Consider the following 21,479-nt stretch of genomic DNA (forward strand, 5'->3'; position numbering starts at 1 on the left):
ACTGCGCTCGTAAAATGAGAGCTTTATGGGCGCGGCGAGTTTATCGGTATTTGTACATGTATATAATACGTTTCTTTGGCAGAATCTAAATGAAATTGGCTACTGTTATCGGGTATCGTATTATACGAATGTTGTGTACTGTGAAATTCTAGCTAATTTTATATTTGAAGGCAATTCGATTCTAAGATGATTTTTGATAACATCAAACTTTAGATTTCGAATTTCAAACTTAACATTTTTGGGATTTTAAATTTTCAAGTTGGAAATATTGAATCTAAATTTCTATCAGCGCTTTCTGTAGCTTTGTATACTTTTATTACAGTTTTCATTTATTTACATTTTATTACAAATTACGTAGCTATCTTAGCTACAAAAAGAAAGGAATATAACTATAAATGTAGTCAGTGTACTATTGTGCCTTCTCGTGAATCGAATCGGAACAATGTGTTCACGTTGGAACATCAACTTTGGTCTAGTCAAGCATTGCCTGATAGCGAGTTGGTTTATCAAACGTCGTGGTACTCAAACGTCTCTTCTCAAATATACACACGCCAGAAATGCGATACACGTGCTGAAACAAGAGAAGATTCGTTCTCCGCTAGGAAGATATATTTTCACAGCGAAGTCGTCGAGGTTTCTAACAAGGTGACCGCAATCTAGCCAGTACAGCACCCAATTAGCGATGACCCGAACCGGCTCAATTCCAGTGGCCCTTAAAACTATGAAATTAGTTCTCTCGGACTGAGCACGGCCTTTCCCTTGGAATCACCCTTTTCCATCCCTCCCCTCCTTTCTCTTCTCCTTCCTTTCCCTCTCTTTACGTTTTCTCACGAAAGCGTCACGGAAGCTAGAACAAAGATGTTGATGACGCTCAACAGAGTAACTCGTTGTTGTGGAGACAAGGCAATTGTAAGAATTGAAACAACAGTGAGTGTGAGAATGATGAAATTTGATGAATGTCGTGCATTGCTTAGAAGTGAGAGATCTCTACGCTTTTGCGAATAATTAGAGAAGCACAATTGAATAAGGTTATAAGAAGATGGAAAATGTACTTGGGAAATTAGATACAGAATGAGCTTCTCGTTTTTAACAAAGTTTTCCATTCTCAGTAAATAAAGAAATAGATAACTTGCAGAAAATTAAATTTATTAAATTCCATGAGTCTTCTTTATCTTTAATCTTTTAAATTGAAATTAAAAAAAAAAAGAAGGTAATTTCTAACACAGCATTTCTTTCATCACACAGCTACTAACGAGATAAATAAAATAGCTACATGGAAACTACTACGTACAATTGCAAAACCATTTCCACCCCGTTGGCCGGGGTATAAAGGAATTCCATGATGAAAAGAGTCGTTGTTAGGATGAACATCTCTGAGCGTTGTCGGTGGGTTGTTTGAAGTGCAGAACTTTTACGAATACCTCGCGTGGTCGTGGAAATTTTACGGTACAATGAAATCGTGGAAAGACGAAGGGAAACGTTGGGAGAGATTACGGACGAGACAAATCAGAGAGAAGAAGAAGATGTAAACGGTGATTAATGTGACAGACTGTCCTGAATAATTGCTTAATTAAATTCATGTATCATGCGGTATTACAGAACGCGCGTTACGATTCAGCCCTTTGTAACGACCCTTTTGATGCGAATTTCCTATCTCGACGGTATCTCGTGCCTCCCTTCGAACCAGTTATTATGGTCCGAATTCTGGCTTATTGATATTGATCAGGAATGCAAGAGCATATCGATTAATTTTTTGATACGATCAAATTAGGAGAAAATAGATGATATTACATGTATTATAAGAATAAACAGAGTTTTATAAAAAGAAAAAAGCTAAGTTATGGCAAATCTAAGAGACCATTGAAATTTTCGAAATATTTATGGGAAACGTGTTTAATCCTAGCGTCAAATAGAAAGAGAATTTTATTTAAATGAGACTAATCGACATTATTTTAAATTTTCAAATGACTTCTCTCTGCGAGAAAAGGATACCACCACTTATCATACTTTTCGTATATATGTTTGATTACTTTGGTATAATCATCGGAACGTTCATAATTCATATGGAATCTGAATCACGCCAACGCATAAACAGAACGCATAGGTTACAAGATAGTCACACTTAACACGATGGTGGTTTCGGTCGACAAACTGGCGATATTGAGATCCAGGCACATCGTCTTCCTCAACCGTAATACCCTCGAAGCATTTGAATCAATTACTGCCTCGGGGTTCTTAGGCGCCCCTATCCCGCATTACAAACGGGTAGTCCGGCGCAAACTGAATTAATTAAGTGTCCGTAGGTACGAAACGAAGCCGACATTGACCCGTACACCGTCTACGGGATATTCGCGGACCCGTTACGATCCGTTTTGCGACGGTTCTCGCGCTTAGAGAACCCGAGCAACCCTAGCCAGTATCCGCGAAGATCGGTTGATCGGACCGCTTAATTGTTACCGTCGACCCTGTGTCGCGGCTTTCGAATCGCCGGCTCGATAACGTCGTTATCGCCCAGCACGCGATTATCCTTGCCACGGCGCCGCAAACCCGCAGGACATACCCGTAGGGACGCGAATCCAGGGGTAGAGTTTGATCGCTACGTATCTACTAGATCCTCATACCCTGACTTTTCGATACCAACGAGTTAGATGGAGCAGTTGACTAAAAGGAGACCTAGGCGTTCTTGCAGACTTAATTCCTTACATTTTGTTATACCTAACCGGTCAAAAATGTACAATCTTTACAAATTATTAAAAATAACTGATAGCTGTGTAGCGGCATGTGACCTACAGGACAATTTGAATCATGTTGTTTTGCCTCGGAGTATCAATATCGTTAGGAAACACGTAATGTAATAATAAATAAACACCGGGCAAAACAATGTCGCCGTTACGTGCAATCGTCGAACGAAGATAAATTTGAATTTTCTAACTCTCCCCCGACCAGTATAAATAAACGGACGCAACCGAAAAGAGAGTACAGTTATCTAACAGTCATCGATCAGTATCTACGAGTATCTATCGAGCATTTATTGAGTATTTATCAGCGATCTTATTTTGCGACTTATATACTGTAGGAGCGTCTCAGCGAATATTGTCTGTATAATAATTTATTTGATTATTTTAAATATATTCGACGGTTTCAGCAACGAGCAATAACGTCTAATAAATCTCAACATCCTCTACACAAGTCCTTTACAGCTGTATGCAATATAAAATTATAAAATTGTTAAAGCTTTATGCAATCGAAGTTTATAACCCAGAACTTGCCAATTAACTGATGTAATCACTTGGTAAATTATTATGTGAGAGGGTCTTAATCTTGGGCAGTTAATTTCCGGAGGGTTCGTTGAAGAATTTGAAATTTTGACGAGAATTTTCTGGAAGTCGGGACAAGCAAAGAGTTTGTTTGATAGGAAATTGGAGTTATGTGAAGAGGTTGGGTGAAGAACGATGTAGGTTGAAAAATGTTTAAAAGCGTGAAAGTTGAGAAGTCCCTGATTTGATTGCGAATGGAAAATATTCGAGTAAGAGTTCCAATGATAGGTAAATTGACTTTCTTTTTTTTCATTGCTCTATCTCTTTTAACGTGCCTCTTATATACGTGTCTTCTTCTCTTTTCGTATTTTCTTCTGAAAGCTTTTAAATGGTCATGCCCTTTTTGCTATACCTTTATACATGTTGTTTGTAACTCGGTTTCGATCAAGTTTCCGCTGTTACTTCTTCCTTATCTTCTGTCTTAAATTCTTCTTTATTGCACCTGAAGTTCGTATTTTCATCCACTTATCTCCTATCCTTTCTAATTCCTTACGAATAAAATAAAAATTGAAGTAAACTGAAAAAATATACAGACAAAATTTGTTTATTATTTCTTAAGCTCTCCTTATCCATTATCCTCTGATATCCAATAAAGTATTTTCCTATTAATACAATCGCTGTTTCTACACATTTTTTTCCATTTTTCATTCGCTTCCACATATTTAAATCAAATCCCCCATAGAGACTTACATTTGTAAACAATAATATGTTGCAAAGGCTAGCTTCAAACACACAGTCGTACACACTTAAACATACCTTTTACTGTCCTTTTGCCTCATACTAAGATACTTCTCATAACATGACTTTTCAATAAACACGGAGCCAACAGACGGGAAGAAAGCGTTCTCAAACAGAAAGGTCAAACGCAAAAGCAATATCATGAGAGTTGAATATTCGACGATACACAAAGCGACATACCTATACATGTATACATATCCAACTGAATTGTCGTATTCTGTATGCACGAAACAAACAGCGAACGTTTGCGGAGACTACCATTTTCAGTTTTCCTTATCTCTGACGTCACGTCATGGTAGAACGATTAAACTTTTCCCCAGGTTCGACTACCACGTTACTTCCTTCTAGCGTGGACAATAGCTTCGTCGCGAGGGGAACTCTCGACAATGCGCTATTTACATTTTCAACTGGAACTTTCTGGTGATCAGATTCTGTCGTTTCTTCGTCGCGAACATCCAAGTCGATGGCTGAACTTGTCGAGAATCTCGAACTAATGAACCTGCAAGGCAACCGATATTGGCACGCCACGCGTAACAAATAGCCCTGTCGGATAAATAAATTTAGCGAGATGAATGTTGGATCCTGGCCAGGCTGCTTTGTAAAGTTCGAAGTCATCGCGCTTCGCAAGCTCCCTCGTAATGATTTATTTTGCTGGCCGGTTGTGTATTTTATCTTGCTTGACAGTGGTTAGAGGAGGGCGAGCTGGTGGTATTATGCAAACATTTTTATTCTCCCAAATAGGGGAAACGGGATAATCTATTTTTCATCGGTCGATTTTCGGGCCAGGTTATTAATTTCTTTCAGCTTCTCTTAAACTTCTTATTTAAAATTTCATCTAAATATTAATTTCTTTTAATTTCACTTGAATTTCATGCTTATGATGTTTTTAGAGTTAAGAGAAGAATTTCGAATTCTTCCTTAGTGTATGATGTTTTATTCTTAGGATTTTTGCAAATATGATGTGTGTAAAGTGTACTCGATTTCTTCGTAAAGGTGTAGCTTTATGTACGTTGTATCTTTTGGATCTTATATTTCATCTTAAACGAGAATAATATTGCCTTTACATATGTATGTGGAACGTGCACGTGCACTTTTTTCTTCCACTTCTTGTATTATCATTCTTGCGCATTACCATTGCTATCGTCATAAATCATATCCCGGTATAAAAGTAACTGCATTAAATCATATTTCTTTCGAGGTACCTCATTTTTGCAAGTACTTTCTTTTTATATCCTTTCTGCAACATATATGTAAATCTTCTTCGTCTATGTTTTCCATTAGTCATTTATTGTTTAATTACATAAAATTAACATTTTAAAGCACAAAGGTAGAGGTTTAAGAAATAATTAGAAATAACAGTAGATTCCTATAATTTATAAGACATCACAATAATATTAAAGTCATTAAAAGTTCCATAAGAAAATCACACTTCGAAACCTAGTCGGAACTCGTTCTCACATAAAATCTTCCCCCATTATTAAAATTTCGCTTTCACGCGTATCTGTCTGTCGCTTGAAGCAATGGTAACCTGTCCCGTGTAAACAGTTCAGCCACCCATTTCCCATATTCATTAGAACATCGTTTCGTCGTTACGATCTCTATGAATCCGACGATTTACGCGTAATTTACGTACTCCAATTATTATCCGGTGAAGGTTAGTACCCTCTCGTTCGAGGTAGCGTCTATCCACCGCCATAAAACTCACGGCACAGGGTATTCTGCGCCCCTTTACGAAAACAGGCTGCCGTACTAGCATAAGAGGAAGGTGCCTTTCATCGAAATCGGCTTTGCACGGTTTAATCTGCGAGCAGCCTCGTTCGCTAGCGCCCGTAATAATTCAGTGAAAAATTCATTGGCAACGAGTCTTATGATATGGTCGCCTTTATACTTGGACATGATCAACGTCAAGGATTGAAAGACTGTCTGAATATCGTATGAAATAATCAACGATAAATACTGTTATTCATAAGCATTACAGTTCCTCTTACGTTACTTCTTGTAATTTCGAGTAATTTCTCTTTAACTAGCGTATTTTTGGTATCGATTATCCCAAGAAAAATATTCGCACTAGAACTTAATTCTTTCGATCGAATGGAACGACAGTTTCGATATAGTATTAGTTACATTGAACTAAATACAGGAAGATTGGAAATGTGATTTGTGACCTTTGTACATCCGTAGCTGCCCAAATTTTCATGTGGCATCATTCATCTCAAATCTTCACATGCATTTGCAAGTCTTCCTTCATTCATTAGTCATATACCCCATCATCGACATTATCTCGATCTTCAGTTACATACTATTCCTAACTAAATCACTCAGGTGACACGCCCTGCAGGTACATAACACAGAAATGCATATGCGTATCTAAGTTCTATCCAACATCTATCCAACCCGTATTCAACGCAACATTCATCCATGAAAGCTGAATTATTGCAGCATATGCAGTCTGCGTGGAGATTAAACCACGCGAGTAGGTGGATTCTGCGGGTAGATAAGCGTCGGAGGGGCTCGTAATCGAATGGAAACAACGCGTATACACGCAGAAGGAAGGACCAGGAGCTGGTCACCTAGGGTTCCCGTTAAAGAGGGAACCGTCGAAAACCGATGGCAGTGCGGTTGGCCGCAGTGCCCGTGTTAGGCAGTTCATGTTGCGGTAGCGTTTCGAAAAGTTGCAGGGCTGGGAGGGTACGCGCGTATCGTCGTTAGCCTGATCCGTGTCGCTGCGGATTTGTACGTCAAAATTCGTTCGTGCCGCGTGGCACGTCTCGTTAATTATGCACGTATGCGAGCGTGATACGCGCCGATCCTGGAAAAGCCCCGGTAACAAGCTTGATGCCAAGCGTGGCTGAAGCAAGTGAAGTCTGGGGACGTGGAAATCAATGCCCGACGCATCCACGTCCATTTTGATGAGATTCCGTTTCATCAGGGAGACTCGTATGCGCTCCGTTCTCTCGCTCTTCTCTTCTCATCTCGCTTGGTTGTTATAACGCGATCTCTGTATCCGCGACGTGCGTGTATGGAAGTTAACGAGTCAAAAGAGGACGAGTTTGGCGGGTCCATTAGCATCAACGTACACGTTGATTAATTTTGAGAAACGGGGGATGGAGGTCGATTTGGTAGATTCTGTCGATGCGTGGTGAAGAATTAAGCGAATGTAGGTTTATGGTCGAAGAGGCAAATATATTTTGCATTATAATTTGATTGGTTATGGTTTAGTGGATTCGTGGTTGGCTACTGTGAGTGTTTGTTCAGTTTCCTGTGGCGGGATGGTGACTGTACCGGTGTTTTCCATGAACATGTAATCGTGGAATTATCGGTTGGATGATCGTTTAAATATGAGGAAATTGGAAATAAAAACGGAGGAATTAAAGAAGATACACGTGTAATGATCGATATAAATTTAGCAAGTACATTGTAAACAAAATGTTATAGGATTCGAATGTGAAGTTGATAAACAATTAAGAGCATCTACCAATTCCTAATATCTTAGGCACGCGTATTTCTTTTTTGTAATTAATATAAATTTAATATGTCATGAGATTTGGCGTTAATTCCTAATTTTCTAACAACAATTTTGCACTGTAAAAGTAAATAAACGGTGAGAATGATATTTATGGTTTTAAAATGAAATGAAATGCGACGAAAGCGAGAAAGATCTTTCCATGGGGGAGACGGTGACGCGTCACCTGCAGCTGCTTCGAACATTTTCTCTATCCGGAGCTTTAAAAATACCACTCGTTTGCACGTAATCCTTATGAAAGCCCCGTAATTTCGTAGCCTCGAACTTCACGTTGGCCGCGACCATTCGTCATACTTACCGATCCCAAATTGGTCCTGTACAGCAGACTGGATAGAAAATATCACCGTAATCCCTACGGATTTGTGAACATTTTTTGGTCCTGTGCGTGCGAGCTTCAGAAATAATGTCTCCATTTATTTGTCATAATCGATCTATTTCGTTATGCAATGGTACATGTATGTACACAGTATTATAAGTGATATTACACTATGTTCGACTTTATGTATTTTTAAAATTACTGTTTTATTAAGTTTCGTGATAAAATACGTAGAAACAAAGAATATTTTGTCAGCATAATCTCATCACGTTAATTTAGTATTGTTTAAATATTTATCACAAGTATTAAATACGATATTAAATATAAAGGATGTTTAAATTATTTGTTTGATTAATTTCTCAGAATTCCCTCGCAAGAAGGTACCCTCATTTTCCCCCCTTTGTGGCCTGATCTTCTAAGAACGCTGTTCCTTAATCTCTAGGATAACACAACGCGGGTTTGCGTGCTATCTCTGATCTCTCTCGCGCATTTCCCCAACGATCTACCCTATGACTTACGATAACTCCGTGACTTCACGTTACGAATTATCGTTAGATATTTGAATCGCTTAATTATGAGAAACAAAGTTAATTTAATTTCTAATTGCCTTTGATATTTATCCTCTCGTTATTAAATATAATTGTTATCGCTTCCGATAGTCAGCCCTATTCTTTTGAAAGGGTTGAAAACACATCGTTATTAACATACAGGATATAGTAGTCTTCCATTTATAGCAACTTATTTGAAAATAACAGAAATTCAGTAATTCTTTCCACTACCTATGATTTATATAATAGAAATTCACGTTTAAGTCACGATTACGAGAATAAACAGGGGTTCGTTGAATCAGATGCTGAAATTTCGTTAAAAATAGACACACGTCTTCTGTATATAAAATATTTGTCAAAAATCCTCTTAAATTACATAGCATCTCATACGAATCATAAATAACTTCAACTTGCCATTTTTTCAAAGAAAACACGCGCGTTACGTAATCGCGCTAAAATGCAACTCGAGCGACGAAAGCCGCGAAGCTCGAATGCCTGGAGGTGGATTTTATTCTCTCGATTGAATTCTAGAGCGCTTGGTGTTAGTTGCCAGCTCTCGCCTAGTCTCGAGTCATGGAATCGATGTGGACAGGAAAGTATCGGTGAGACGTATCGAAAATTGAATCGTGCTGCTTTCGAACTCCCCTCGATGCACGTATTGCGAGTGGCAGCGCATGTCGAATGATTTTTCGGTAAATCCAATGTGGAACTCTGGACGTGTCATTCTGGTAATTAGATCGTATCGACGTAAATACACGCGTGTTTCTACGGCAAGCAAATCGTCCAGGCTCTTTAACCACCCTCTTCCGTTGCCACGTAGCGAGAGCCGCAACGTTGGCGAATTAATTAACGAGCCAGCCGCATTAATGATGTAACGTCAGGATTTACGGTACATCCGGCATCGAGGGGATCGATTTCCCTCTTTCCCGACTCTTTCTATCATCTCTCTCTTCTCCACGTCTTCTCATCTGGTTGCAGGATGAGAACGTGGAAGAACTCGGTTCGAAATTGCGATGCATTGTTCGCGTCCGCGGTTCCATTTCGCTATCAATCGCGGGCTAAACGGGTACAATGACGGTAATGGCGTCGAATAAGTCGACGGTGACTCGAGACTAATGTCGGTTGATGCATGGCACCGTTTCTGCCTGGTAATAATCTCGCGGCTGAAATGTATAATTACTTTGGAAAAATGGACGCCCCCGTTTGCCTGAGAGCATCTCGTTTGTTTCAGAATAACGAGATTAATTTCGCCCTCTTGAATATTTCCGCTCGCGGGGTACGGCCGACATGAAAATGAATTCTCCGGTATATATAAATGCTTAATTTGTTAGGGCGAACAGTGTTTTCTTATTTTATTCTTTTGTTGGATTTCTTTATATAACGTTATTATCTTTCCTTATATAAGTGCGTTCATTTCGAATAATTTCTTCTACGTGAAGGATGATTAACAGATGAGGAGATTAGCCTGTTTAGGTTTTGCGTTATTTCAATTACGATTTTCTGATCATTAAGTAAATAAGAATCACATTGCAGAGGAACGAGAAGAATAAATTTATATTGCATATGATTTTGTGACTATCGGTATATGAAAATAATATCGCAATATTTAGGTTCCAAGAGGAATGAGAGAAGTAATATTCGAAAATTTGTAAATGCTGTTTGTAAATGTCCTAATGAATACTTTCGTGAGCCTATATCCTTTCCCTCGTACAAACAGACCATATTGCTATATTACCCTCTTCTGTCCATCATATATTTAACCCATCGATCTAATCACGTTACACTGCACCATTTCCTCCACTCTGGACGCAACTCCTCCATTAAATACCGTCCCAATTCAAATTCCCCATACATTTGTACCCTTTACTCTCTCATTGGGCCATTCATAATCTGGTGCAAACCCGGCAGCAACATTCGACCAGACGATTCTTGAATCCCTATCATCTCCCTCTCTCTCTCTCTCTCTCTTAGCTGTCGGTAATTAGCAATCGCGCGGCACCCTTTTCATCATCTCCTGCGTCACGTAACATTACTCGTCGGAGCCGGCATTAAATGTACCGCGAGTTATTAACGACGTTTGGCTTCCTTGGGCCCAATTTTGCGTGTTTCCGCCTAAAGCAGATTCCACACGGCGCGTCGAGAAAGAGAGAAGGGTTGAAAGCGTGTTCGACGAACTGCGAACGAACGATAACGCGAGCGGGCCACCTGCGTCTCGCACGACTTCGCAGAAGTCGGCGACGTTTGGGGGACGACCCTTTTAAGTGGCGACAAAGGTACTGCGTTTCCAGCCCTCGCAAGACCCACCCTTACGTAATATCTTGCCGGTAGTCGGATCGCGGGCTACCCTCCTTTTTTCCGGCTCCTTCCCTCTCTTCCTTCCCTTTCTCACCCCTATTACCCCCCTCTCTTGTCCCCTAGGCTCTTTGTTTCTTCGCCGAAGGATATTTTCAAGGGTTCAGTGCGCGTTAATGGACGATTTAGCGTTGCGAGGTCTGCCGTGACCGAGAAGGGCGACGAAGGTAAGAGAGCTTGTCCTTTCTCGCGGATTTTTGCTGTTCGCTCGCGTGTACCGGAGAAAGGACAGGTTTATCGTTAATACCTTACGCGCTTACGTTGGGGATAGAGGATAGACGGTGAACGAGTCCGTGTAAAAAGCTGTATGAAAGAGTGAAGATGGAGGAGGATAAAAAGGGAAATGAGTGGGGTGATTACCAGCTTTGGTCCCTTTAATGGATTCGTCGGAAAGGTTATTTAGATGTGTATTCGATGGAGGATGAGTATAATATTTTTATTTGAGCAAATGTAATGTAACGTGATGAGTGTAATGAAACACATTTCAAACCAAAAGTGTTGTCGTCTAAACCGAAATTTTTTATTTCTTATTCGATTTACATCGCGAATTATCAATATACAGCGCTACAAGAAATAATTGCACGCTGATGTATGTATTATAATATTCACTAACTGATAAATTCTTCTAATGATTTACTACTGTTCATATTCCTATGAAAATTTGACGCTATGGATGTGAAACATATCTTCCTTTCTTTCTCTCTTTCTTCATAAACAAGGCAAATACTCTGAGTCGTAGACTCCATAATTAAAATCGACTGTCAATCACCAACTCCACAATCGAGAACGCTCCACCATTACCTAAAGTACTTCTCGAAATATTCCAAACTTCGTCCACGATTTTGCATTGAGTTCCGTGTTGTGCGAGTCTTTCCTCGTCGTCCACTGATCGCGGTTGGCGCGTCCTGAAAGGCCGCTGTCGAGCACGCGAATATCCGACTGGCTCACAGCTGATCGGGACGAACGGCTGGCAGGAGTTGCGAGTAGGGGACAGATTTTAATAAACCGGAAGCTTATTGTACGGTTCGTTCGGCTGTCTCTGGCGACTATAGACGTTATCAGAAAGAGAATGAACGTCGGCGAGTCTCTGTTGGCCGCGACAGCGAAGAAGACAGCGAAACGACAGGCAGCCGAGTGTCGCGAAGGGAAAAAAGGGAGAGCAGTGGGGAGGAGGTGGAGAACGTGGAAAGAACTGGAGCCCTGGGGGCTGCATTGTTGCAGTGCCGGTGATTACGACTGGCAAGCGAACTCCTTCTCCTTTTTTTTTTGCAGCAAGTTCACCGAGTGGTTCCGCCCAGTCGAGATGCCCTCAAGGTCCCGTGTCTTGTTATCACCCTGGCCTCGTGTCTGGCTCTTTAAGTATCGTTCCTTTTCCTACGATCTGCTTGATTGCGTCGTTAAAACCGAGGTCGTAGTGGCTATTGCCTGCTGCCTACGCCACTTCTTCCTTTCCGATGTTTCGCCCACTCACGCGCCATTTCTCGCTGTCTAAATCTCGAAAGCTCACCGGACAAACGAGATATTTCATTCTTTCCAGCGTGAAACAGCTTCTTCTTACCGTTCGGGATTCTTTGAGGTTACCAGTTGCTTTAGATGCTACGATGTCCTTAAGTAGATCTTCAGCAGATTGGTGGTATTGTTGGTTCCTTGCATAGATGATGGTGTACTGGTAACAAGTAATATATGGTATAATATTAGCTTTCAAAAGTATTATCTTTCTTTCTATAACTTTCCTAAATAATGTAATAAATTCTTAACGCGTAGTATCTTCTCTGTTAATGCATTACAATTATAAACGTAGTTGCTCCATAGGTAAAGAAGTATTCGTGAACAGCTGAATACGAGAACCGACGAAACTACACCAATTCGAAATATATTACGATTTTCTTAATTATTTAACAATTACGCATATATACCAAACCTACCATACCACATATTATAATACCAAAAACGTTAATCTCAATGAATAAGTCTGAGAAAAAGATTCACAGTGGTGCATTTCCTAAGGTGATCTTATACGGATCCGTTTAACCATAGTGATTGAAAGCGTCCATTACCTTCGATGGCTGAGTCGTCTCACGATAATCTCAGCAGCCCGCAGCAACGGGACGCTGCTAGTCACGCGGAAGGGTTGAACCGTGTCGTTGCAACCCCTGCAGGTACCCGCGCTCACCAACACCAACACATTGATCCGCGTCCACCCACACACAAGCATTCTCACCCTTCAACTGCGCGTATAGATACTCGTAGAAACGGCGTGATTGTTCCGCCGGTCTCTCTATTGGGATAAACGTCGACCCCTCCTTATCACCCCTTATTCTATGATGGAGAGGGTCCTTCCACAGTCGCGGGAACGGAACCCCATCGCCTAAGGGGCTGCTAATTGATTTTAGAAGTTCCTCCTTCGGGCCATCCTCCTAAACCTCTCCCCCGTTTTCCTCTCGTACGTCGAACACTGAGTTTTCGAGAAACACATCGACGCTTCCTGTCGTCTTCGTCCCGTAAGAGTGCTGTTCCTAAGTCGTCTTAGAGATACTCTGGGTACATCGTTCACCCTTGTTTCTTGTTAAACGGAGCTCAACGGAAACCCTCTCTTTATCCGAGGAAATCGAAGTTTTGCCACAGTCGCGATAATAACGAGACGAAGATCTAATGGTGGGAGAAATCAGTTTTATTTCTGTTTAAGGGATGTTTGGAGTTTACGTTAAAGATCGGGCAACAATTAAGAGGAGCGTCGAGGGCATTGTTAACACGACGATCGATCGTAGGCTGTGATTGGAGGTGCACGGTTAACAGAATTGATCGTGGATTGCGACTGTAGGTGCATCGATGTGAAACAGGATAGCGGAGGAGGTTGAAAAGGTCAAGAGGTGTATTTCGGAGAACGTCTCGATTCTTTGGGAAGAGAGAAGAAACTGGGTCGTGAAGTACGGCCTTATTTTTTTCTTCTTTGAACCACGTCTTATTTTTGAAAGATACTTTTGAACAGAGTTTAGGTATATTTTAAGTTCTTAATAAGATTACCTCCGTTTGAGGGTAATTTTGGCGCTGTAAGAATATCGCGAGTGCATCCAAAATAGATGCTACTTTCTACTCCATCAACGCTTCTGCTTTAATCATTGAAGTTATAGCCTAGAAATAACATTTTAGTGAATTACATCGTTACATCGTTATAATGACATTATCAGGCATTTAATTTTGTTTAGTTTAGAAATATGAAAGTTCTCGGAGTTAATCTTTGCAAATATCTCAAAATCGTCTATTTCCCAGATGAGTCGCTTTTCTAACAAGCTAACGATATTAATACATTATTTCAATTTAAGCTTAGCTTGCTTTTACAACGCTCAAGTTTCCATATAATCGGTAGTTACATCGCTCCCCTTTAATCTAAGCAAACGGAAGTTGGCCAAAAAAATTCATATTCCTACAACGTTCTTGCCGCTGGAAAAAAGTTAATTATTTCCCCCAGTGAGGGATGGAGAGCAATCTCCATACTCGTCCTACGCATTCATCGTGGAAAATTCGTGTATTTCATTTGAAGGATCGTTTCAACTTTTACCTGAAGGGACGTTTTCGAGGGAGGATTTTCTACTTGCGAGACGCTTAACCGTTGCCCCGCACTTCGCTGCGAACTTTAACAATCCTCCATAATTCGTCCACCTGGAGTTGAAGTCCACACGATGAAGACACTCTTCTATGGATGACACGCAACGCTCGGGGATCACTCGGTCGAAGTTTCTCAAGATCTTAGGGTCCAAGGTAGTCCTAGCGTTCGTATAATTGAGCATCGTGTCCTTTCGACGTTTGGATGGTTCTTCATCCCTTCGAAAACATAGCGTTAGTTGAGGACGACTTGGTCCGGCTGACTTCGTCCAAAGTTTGCCTCTCAAAGGACAAAAAGGTTGCGTGTGGGACAAAAAGAAAAAGAAATTCATGGATTGTACATTAAGATGTAAAGGTAATTCATAGATGAATTATATTGGTGAATGTATTTTCGTGACGTAGATTGATGGTCTATTAGCTTTGTGTTCTATAAAATTTTTGTTTGTATATTTTTACAAATTTTTTAAGCAATGCAGAATATCTTTACCATTTTCTAATGCACCTTCTTTCATGGTAATATAATCTTCAGCGTATAATACAGGTCAGTACCGTCGAATTTAAACAATTTAAGAACTTTTGTATTATTTCCATCCTCAGTTCGAAGAACGTGTTCTAAGCTTTATCTCTTCGATTATGACATTGAATCACATCTTTAGGAAGTTCTACAAATTATAAATAAAACTCGTACGATCCAGCAGAACTTCACAATTTCAAGAAACACGCTGGATATATCCCGTAAACCTGTTTACTATAATACAATGGATGAAATTGCGTGTGATTAAATAGAGACGCAATATTCACGAGCGTTCTTTCATCTCAGTGAGGGTAGAAGGACTCGTTAAAGAACCTTTGTCGGGAGAAGTTCAGAGTAGAAGACGGCGTTGAAAGAGACGGAGATCGGCTGGAAGCAAGAAAGACGGCCTGAGTCTAAAGATACCGGCCGATTAGAGACCGTTGTGACAACCCCTAGTCCAGCTTCTTATTGCATAGACCCGTTTCCACTCGTTCTACAGGAGGTAGAGTCTCTCTTCGCCGACTTTGAGACGAGTTTCGCTCTCTCTTTGAAGAGCCACGACCCTTCGTGACCCTACAAGGGGGTCGTAGACGCGACAAAAAGGTCTGTGGTCCTTCGGTGGCACATTTCTGTCCGATTGGAAGGACCAAAGGACCGAGGGACACGCGGATCCGTTTAAATGAAGACTAAGGGAGTACCAGACTCGTCCTCCAATTCGTGAAATCACAGAATTCTTAGCTTCGATCTTTTTTTCCTCTTCTTTCTTTTTTTGCTTTTTTCTTTCGCCCCCTTTTTTTCTTCGTTCCATGGTATTTGTTCCGTACGATCCTGGATTGACTCGTTCCATCTCGATTAACTCTGATTTGACTTCTGTTTGTATTTCTCTTTGATGGAGTTCTTGTTGGATACTGGGAAAAGGAACAGTAGAAATTTGGAATGAAAAAAAGATGGATTATGGAATTGTATCTTTCTTAGTTTCTTTTTAAAGACTATCGTCTTTAATATGCTTGAGATATATTTAATTTTAAGTGATATAACAGAATGCAATATATAAATATTGTGTAAATATAGTGCTGTGTAGATGTGATTATCTATCAATACAAGAAATTTTTATTTTTAGAAATGATGGTTGGGATATGTAATAGCATCAGAGAGGAGGTACAGAATAGATCTGACATGCGATTCTTTTTCGTGTTCCACGTTTTAGAGCAGAGGAGGTCACTTGACTCCTTGCCATTTTCGTGTCACATGCATCGTTATCGATTCGGTATAGTACTGACTTAGAACTAAATTCTTTTATGAAATTATTAATAAAATGTAGAAAAGGATATCCTATAAATGCAACGAAGAAGTAGAATTCTATATTTCTACGATACTTCAAAAAGCATTGTATATTATCAAAATAATAAATTACTGTAGTCACATTACGTACATTGCACATGTACGTTATACACCATCGGAATAGTAAATCACTGTACGATAACAGTTAAATGATACGTTCAATTAGTTTCAAATAAAATTTTATATATTTGAAACATAAAAATATGAATTTTTAATCTTCTCTATATCCATTTCTGTATTCTCAAATCAATTATTAATTATATATTATTAGGTATAGGTAATCTAAGTCTCAGAAACTTATAACACAATTTATTAACAACCCAAACAGGTAAATTACATTCAATGGAAAGAGCAAAAGACTAACGAGAAAATTAGAAACCCAAATGAAAGACCAAACGAGAAGAACAAATATATCACCGAAATCTTATTTCTCTATCTTTTGTTTGAATAAACGGAGTGCCTGTAAACGGACTAATTATGTTCGTTGCATGGTTACAAATTTTTGAAGGGGCGAGAAACACTGATTTTTTTCAAGATTGTTTACCTGTCCTGAATCAATGATAGTATTTTGCATCTGTATTGCCAAATTTATTACATCAATAAAGAACCAAATGACCAAAACATATATAAACTTCAAACTCACAAACTATAAACTATAATATATATTATATACTATATATTCTACTACTATGTACTGTAAACTATAAACTCATAAACTATAAATTCATTTACTTATAATACATCTTTTGTATTTTGTATTTCTCCAATATTTATTATTTTCCTACTTTCTCCTATTTTATTTGCTTCAAAACGTGTAATTCGACGAAACGATCGAGATAATCTTTCAACTCTTTAATCGTCGCGAAACGGTACCCACGGGACCAACTAATATAACGTAACGAACAAAGAAAAACGAGTGGACGAGGCTCTCGATTCAAAGCCTGCTCGCAAAGCATCGAACCTATCCAAGGGGTGGTCATGGTTTCGCGTGGAAAACGATGTTGAATAGCTCTTAGGGTAAGTTTGGTCTCGTGTCTGGCAGCTGGCCTTTCTCCTCGTAAAACTTTAACGCGTTTACCTTGTACCAGCCCCGAGGGCGATATATCTGCGTGTGCAAGATGAACATCTTCGCTTCGAAAAGATTTCGAATTCGGGACCTTTCATTCGTCATCGATCACGATTAGCTTCGTTCTCTTTGACCAGTCCCTATTTCTTCCTTTGTTTGCGACAGGATTCCGTAGGAAGTACCATCGTGAGGAAAAAATGGAGTTGTTGCTTGGTATCGTGGTAATTGATGGTAAAAGTAGGGAAGAGAAGATAAATTGGTTGATGATGATGTGCTTCTTATGAAATTTTGGATTCCATTGGATAATCTACAGTTAGAATTTTAGACACATCTTGCAATGGAAACTGATCTTTTCACAATGAAATTTTCAATTCGACGTGTCAGTTTGATTTTCTCCGAATGGGATTTCAGACTGATTTTTCATCTTTCAAGATTATTTTCATATATAATTGTATATTACGGAATATAAATAACAATTTTATTTCAGACTGGTAAAATTACCAAACGAATTATTAGCAGAAAATATTGAAATCAGCATACCCGTGGAAAGGAAGTTAAGGTTCTGATCACGTGGCGAATTCTTTTCACCGCACAGGTTACGTAGTTCAATTCAAATGCAAATTAGCCCATGAGCTGCTAAATTTACAGTTTACTAACGAGCGTTTAGGGATTCTGTGCAGGCATCAGCGTCAGACCCTTAGCTATTCAAGTTTCAACCCTTCCAAGTTAGGGGTTAATTGTGTCATCGTGATCGATCTGTTTGCGTGATTCGGCTGTTCCTAAACTTGCCCCTGTTCAAACATACTAAGACACCATTACAATAATTTTCTTCTTATTTTGAAAATATTTCGACCGTAATATCCCATATGCATTTTACAATTTAAAATAAATCAATCCTACATAAGAAGCAGCTGTATCCTGTAGTCAAATCAAAACTGTCAAAGGGCAAAGGATAGAAAATTACAAAAGTAATATTTAACCATTATTTTCTGCAGTCTATTTTTTTATCGCTATATTATCCACCTAGTATGTAAATAATTTTTCTGTAAAGTTCTAGATAGTTTCTCGTCTTCATTGAAATAATTGTTTAGGTCGTGCCGCTATCGAAATCCATGCGCGATATGTTGGTACAAAATTGAATTTGAAACCTCGTTGCGATATGGCGTTTTAGAAGCATCACGCTAGCAATGTGTTTGTTCGTTTCGGGGCGTGAATTAAAAAAGCATAGTGGAGAAACAAAGTTGTGTTTCACATAAAGAATGAAGCGTTTAGCACGGTGTTTTATAGCTTCCGTCTAGTGCTACATTTCGCTCGGTAAATAGCTTTGAGCGTTTCATCGTCTCATGGAACACGTTCCCTGCATAGTTAGACAGAGGAATGGAATCATCCCTTCCGCTGCTTTATCATAGTTTTACGAAACTCACGTATTACCGGATTGTTCCGCGTGATTTACGTTGAAATATTAATTATGCCAGTCACTGTAACAACGCGGCGCAAACTATGTTTGACGTTCGCATAATTTTAATGGCCTCACGTACTATCGTTTAGTATGTGTCGTTCAAGGTATGTTTCATAAATCTTATGTTCAGTTATGTTCTTGATCTTTAATATATTATAACGAGATTGTAAAAAATCCTACAATTTATTGTTGATGTTATAGTTAGATCCTGATTTTGTGAATAACCGATGTAACAGGTCGAAATTGGTTTCATTAATTACTAATGAACTGTGCGAATTTTTATACATATGTTGTTGAAAAATTTACAAAATATCCAGAATGAAGTACTCGTTGTAATATCTGAAAGGCGAAAGAAATTCTTTTCTTTCTTTGTTTCCTTCCATGTATCCTACCTTTTCCTCTTTCTTGTCTGATTTCAATCAACAAAAACTTCCAGCGTAATCCCTTCGGTCAATCTCGATGATATCTCTATTCATAAATGATTCAGAAATGTAATAAACAAACAGCGATAATATTGCATCGAATGTGCCGCGAAAATTGGAACAGTTGTAACAGCTAATTTACTACCACCGAGTCAAACGAAATTATCACACATACACGATGTACAAAACGATAAGTCACACGAAGACTTGCATATAGTAGGGATGGTATTGCGAATGACCAGTTCGAAAGTCATAGGCAAATCGCGGGAGGGGCGGTGCTTCCCGGGGGCAAATTTCCGATTTATTCAAGCCCGCTCCCGAATACTTGGGAGCCCATAAAGAGAATGAATGGGATTGTGGCGGTTGCAGCAATGCTTAGGGCTGCTTTAGGGGTTCATGAAATACGCGCTTGCTACCCTCTTTGGACCATGCTCTTTCTCTCTATCGCCATTCTTCTCCTTTCTCTTTTGCTCCAACTTTCTAACGTTCTATATATATCTAAAACCATCTAAAAATTTTCCTTTTATTAATCTCGTACTTCTATCGTCAATTTATTTTCTTGTCTTCTTCTTCAATTTTTAGTACTCCGAAAATTTGTTTATCCCTAAGATTTTTACAGTTATTCCATAACATTCACCCGGCGTAGTCTTATACACATTTTTTTCGAATCCTGCCTAAAATTGTCCACTTCGTTCATTAGACTCTAAATCTATTCCCTTGTCTTCTCCTTTAATCTTTTGTACCTTGGAATTCCTCCATTTCTAAAGTTTCTTCAATCGTGTCATGATATTCAGCTTACGAACAATGTTAACTTTACGAACACAATTTTGCCTTCATTAATGCATTTCGATCGTAATGTATTTCAGTCTATTCTCTTCTTTTCTTCTTTAATTTTGATTCCCTTTATTTCCCCCTTTTTTAATTTTTTGAACATTGATTTATAATACCTTCGTTGTTTCGGTCTTACCTTAATCCATATCCCTGTTTTCCTTTTCGAGTTTCAATCTTCCGAAACCTACTTGTCTCCATTGTTCCATATTATTCAGCTAGCGAACGCGTACTTACATCTCTATCGAATCCTCTCCGCCTGGTTCCCGTTCGTTTAACTCGCTGTTCACCCAAGCTCCCCTTCCGTCGCCGCGAATCGAAACTCTTCGGTCTCGGCGGGGTGGCCAAGCGATATTACCATGAATTTACATAGCCTCTCTCCGAACTCCGAACATATTGCGCCGCTTTGATTTATGCGAAACATTTGCTAAATATTCCCGCTTAATCTCGGCTCCGCGGAATGCCATCGCCGAGGAACCGCCGCGTCTCCTCGCCTGCGTCTCCTTCGACGAAAATCGCCGTGAGGCGAGGGTCCGAAACGAAAAGGCTTCGAAGGGGATCGCGATTTCACCCTAGCACGCGCGCCCGCCTTTTTTTCTTCTCTCCGCGACTCGATGAACGGAATTAACACTCGTATATTGCCCCGATGTCGAAGGGAGTGGAACTATGAAGAGGGGCACTTGCCGATTTTCCCTCTTCTCCTCTTTGCTTTTTGTTCAGCATTGAATGGATCATAAAGCGAGGTAGCTTGTTTGGTAATTTGTTTATTTTTTTCACTTTGAGAAGCGGTTATACTTTGGGGTGAGCGTACATTCCTTGACAAAGCGATGGTATCGCAGTTATGGGCGGACTCCAGATTTCTACGCGCTTATGGAAAATTTCGATGCACATAAATGTATATGACGTGTAAAAATATGCAAAATTTTCAAAGTGAAATTCTCGTTATGATATTCATAGGATGAAATGTTTTACTTGCGTATGTTCAGTTCCTCAGTATCTTTCATCCCTAGACTATTTATGAGTATTGTTCCTTTCAGATCTTAAGGCAATGTTGATCTTTCTTCTTTAATTACAAATGCTCTATGTTTTATAAAACGATGAAATATGAGTATTCATCGAAAAAGGAATATATTCCTCTTGTATTTTTCGTAAGATTAAAATTGCGAATAATTTGAATGTTTTATTAATGCACGGTCAGATATTACCCATATTCTAGACAATATAAAAAACACATTTTGAAAAATTAAAAGCTGAGCGTTGCGCGATTAAATCTAGGAGGCGGAATACTATAAAAGTAGAGATTTCAAAAGTTAAATGTATCGCGGTTTTTTCAGTCGGAATGTTACTGAAACGACAGCAGTAATCTCTTTTGTTCGGAAGCTCTTGTTTGCGCAACCTTTTTTTCCTCTGGTGTGTTGCACTCGGATAATTTCTAATGAAGAAGCTCCTATT

At 39.4% G+C, this 21,479-nt stretch overlaps 1 protein-coding gene and 1 long non-coding RNA gene across 2 annotated transcripts in view; one reads left to right on the top strand and one right to left on the bottom strand.

Annotated features, from left to right (window-relative positions):
• The window catches only part of LOC117213788, a 245,914-nt gene that overhangs the window by 159,969 nt on the left and 64,466 nt on the right, over window positions 1-21,479 (top strand). The gene's annotated exons all lie outside the window — the stretch shown is intronic.
• Window positions 148-4,569, bottom strand: LOC117213796. Its single transcript, XR_004488723.1, has 3 exons — window positions 4,074-4,569; window positions 3,670-3,805; window positions 148-847 (listed from the first exon to the last, which is right to left on the bottom strand). It is a non-coding gene; the product is annotated as an uncharacterized LOC117213796 (long non-coding RNA).

Source organism: Bombus bifarius, unplaced genomic scaffold (genome assembly GCF_011952205.1).
Source record: "Bombus bifarius isolate JDL3187 unplaced genomic scaffold, Bbif_JDL3187 scf7180000009125, whole genome shotgun sequence".
NCBI lineage: Eukaryota > Metazoa > Arthropoda > Insecta > Hymenoptera > Apidae > Bombus > Bombus bifarius.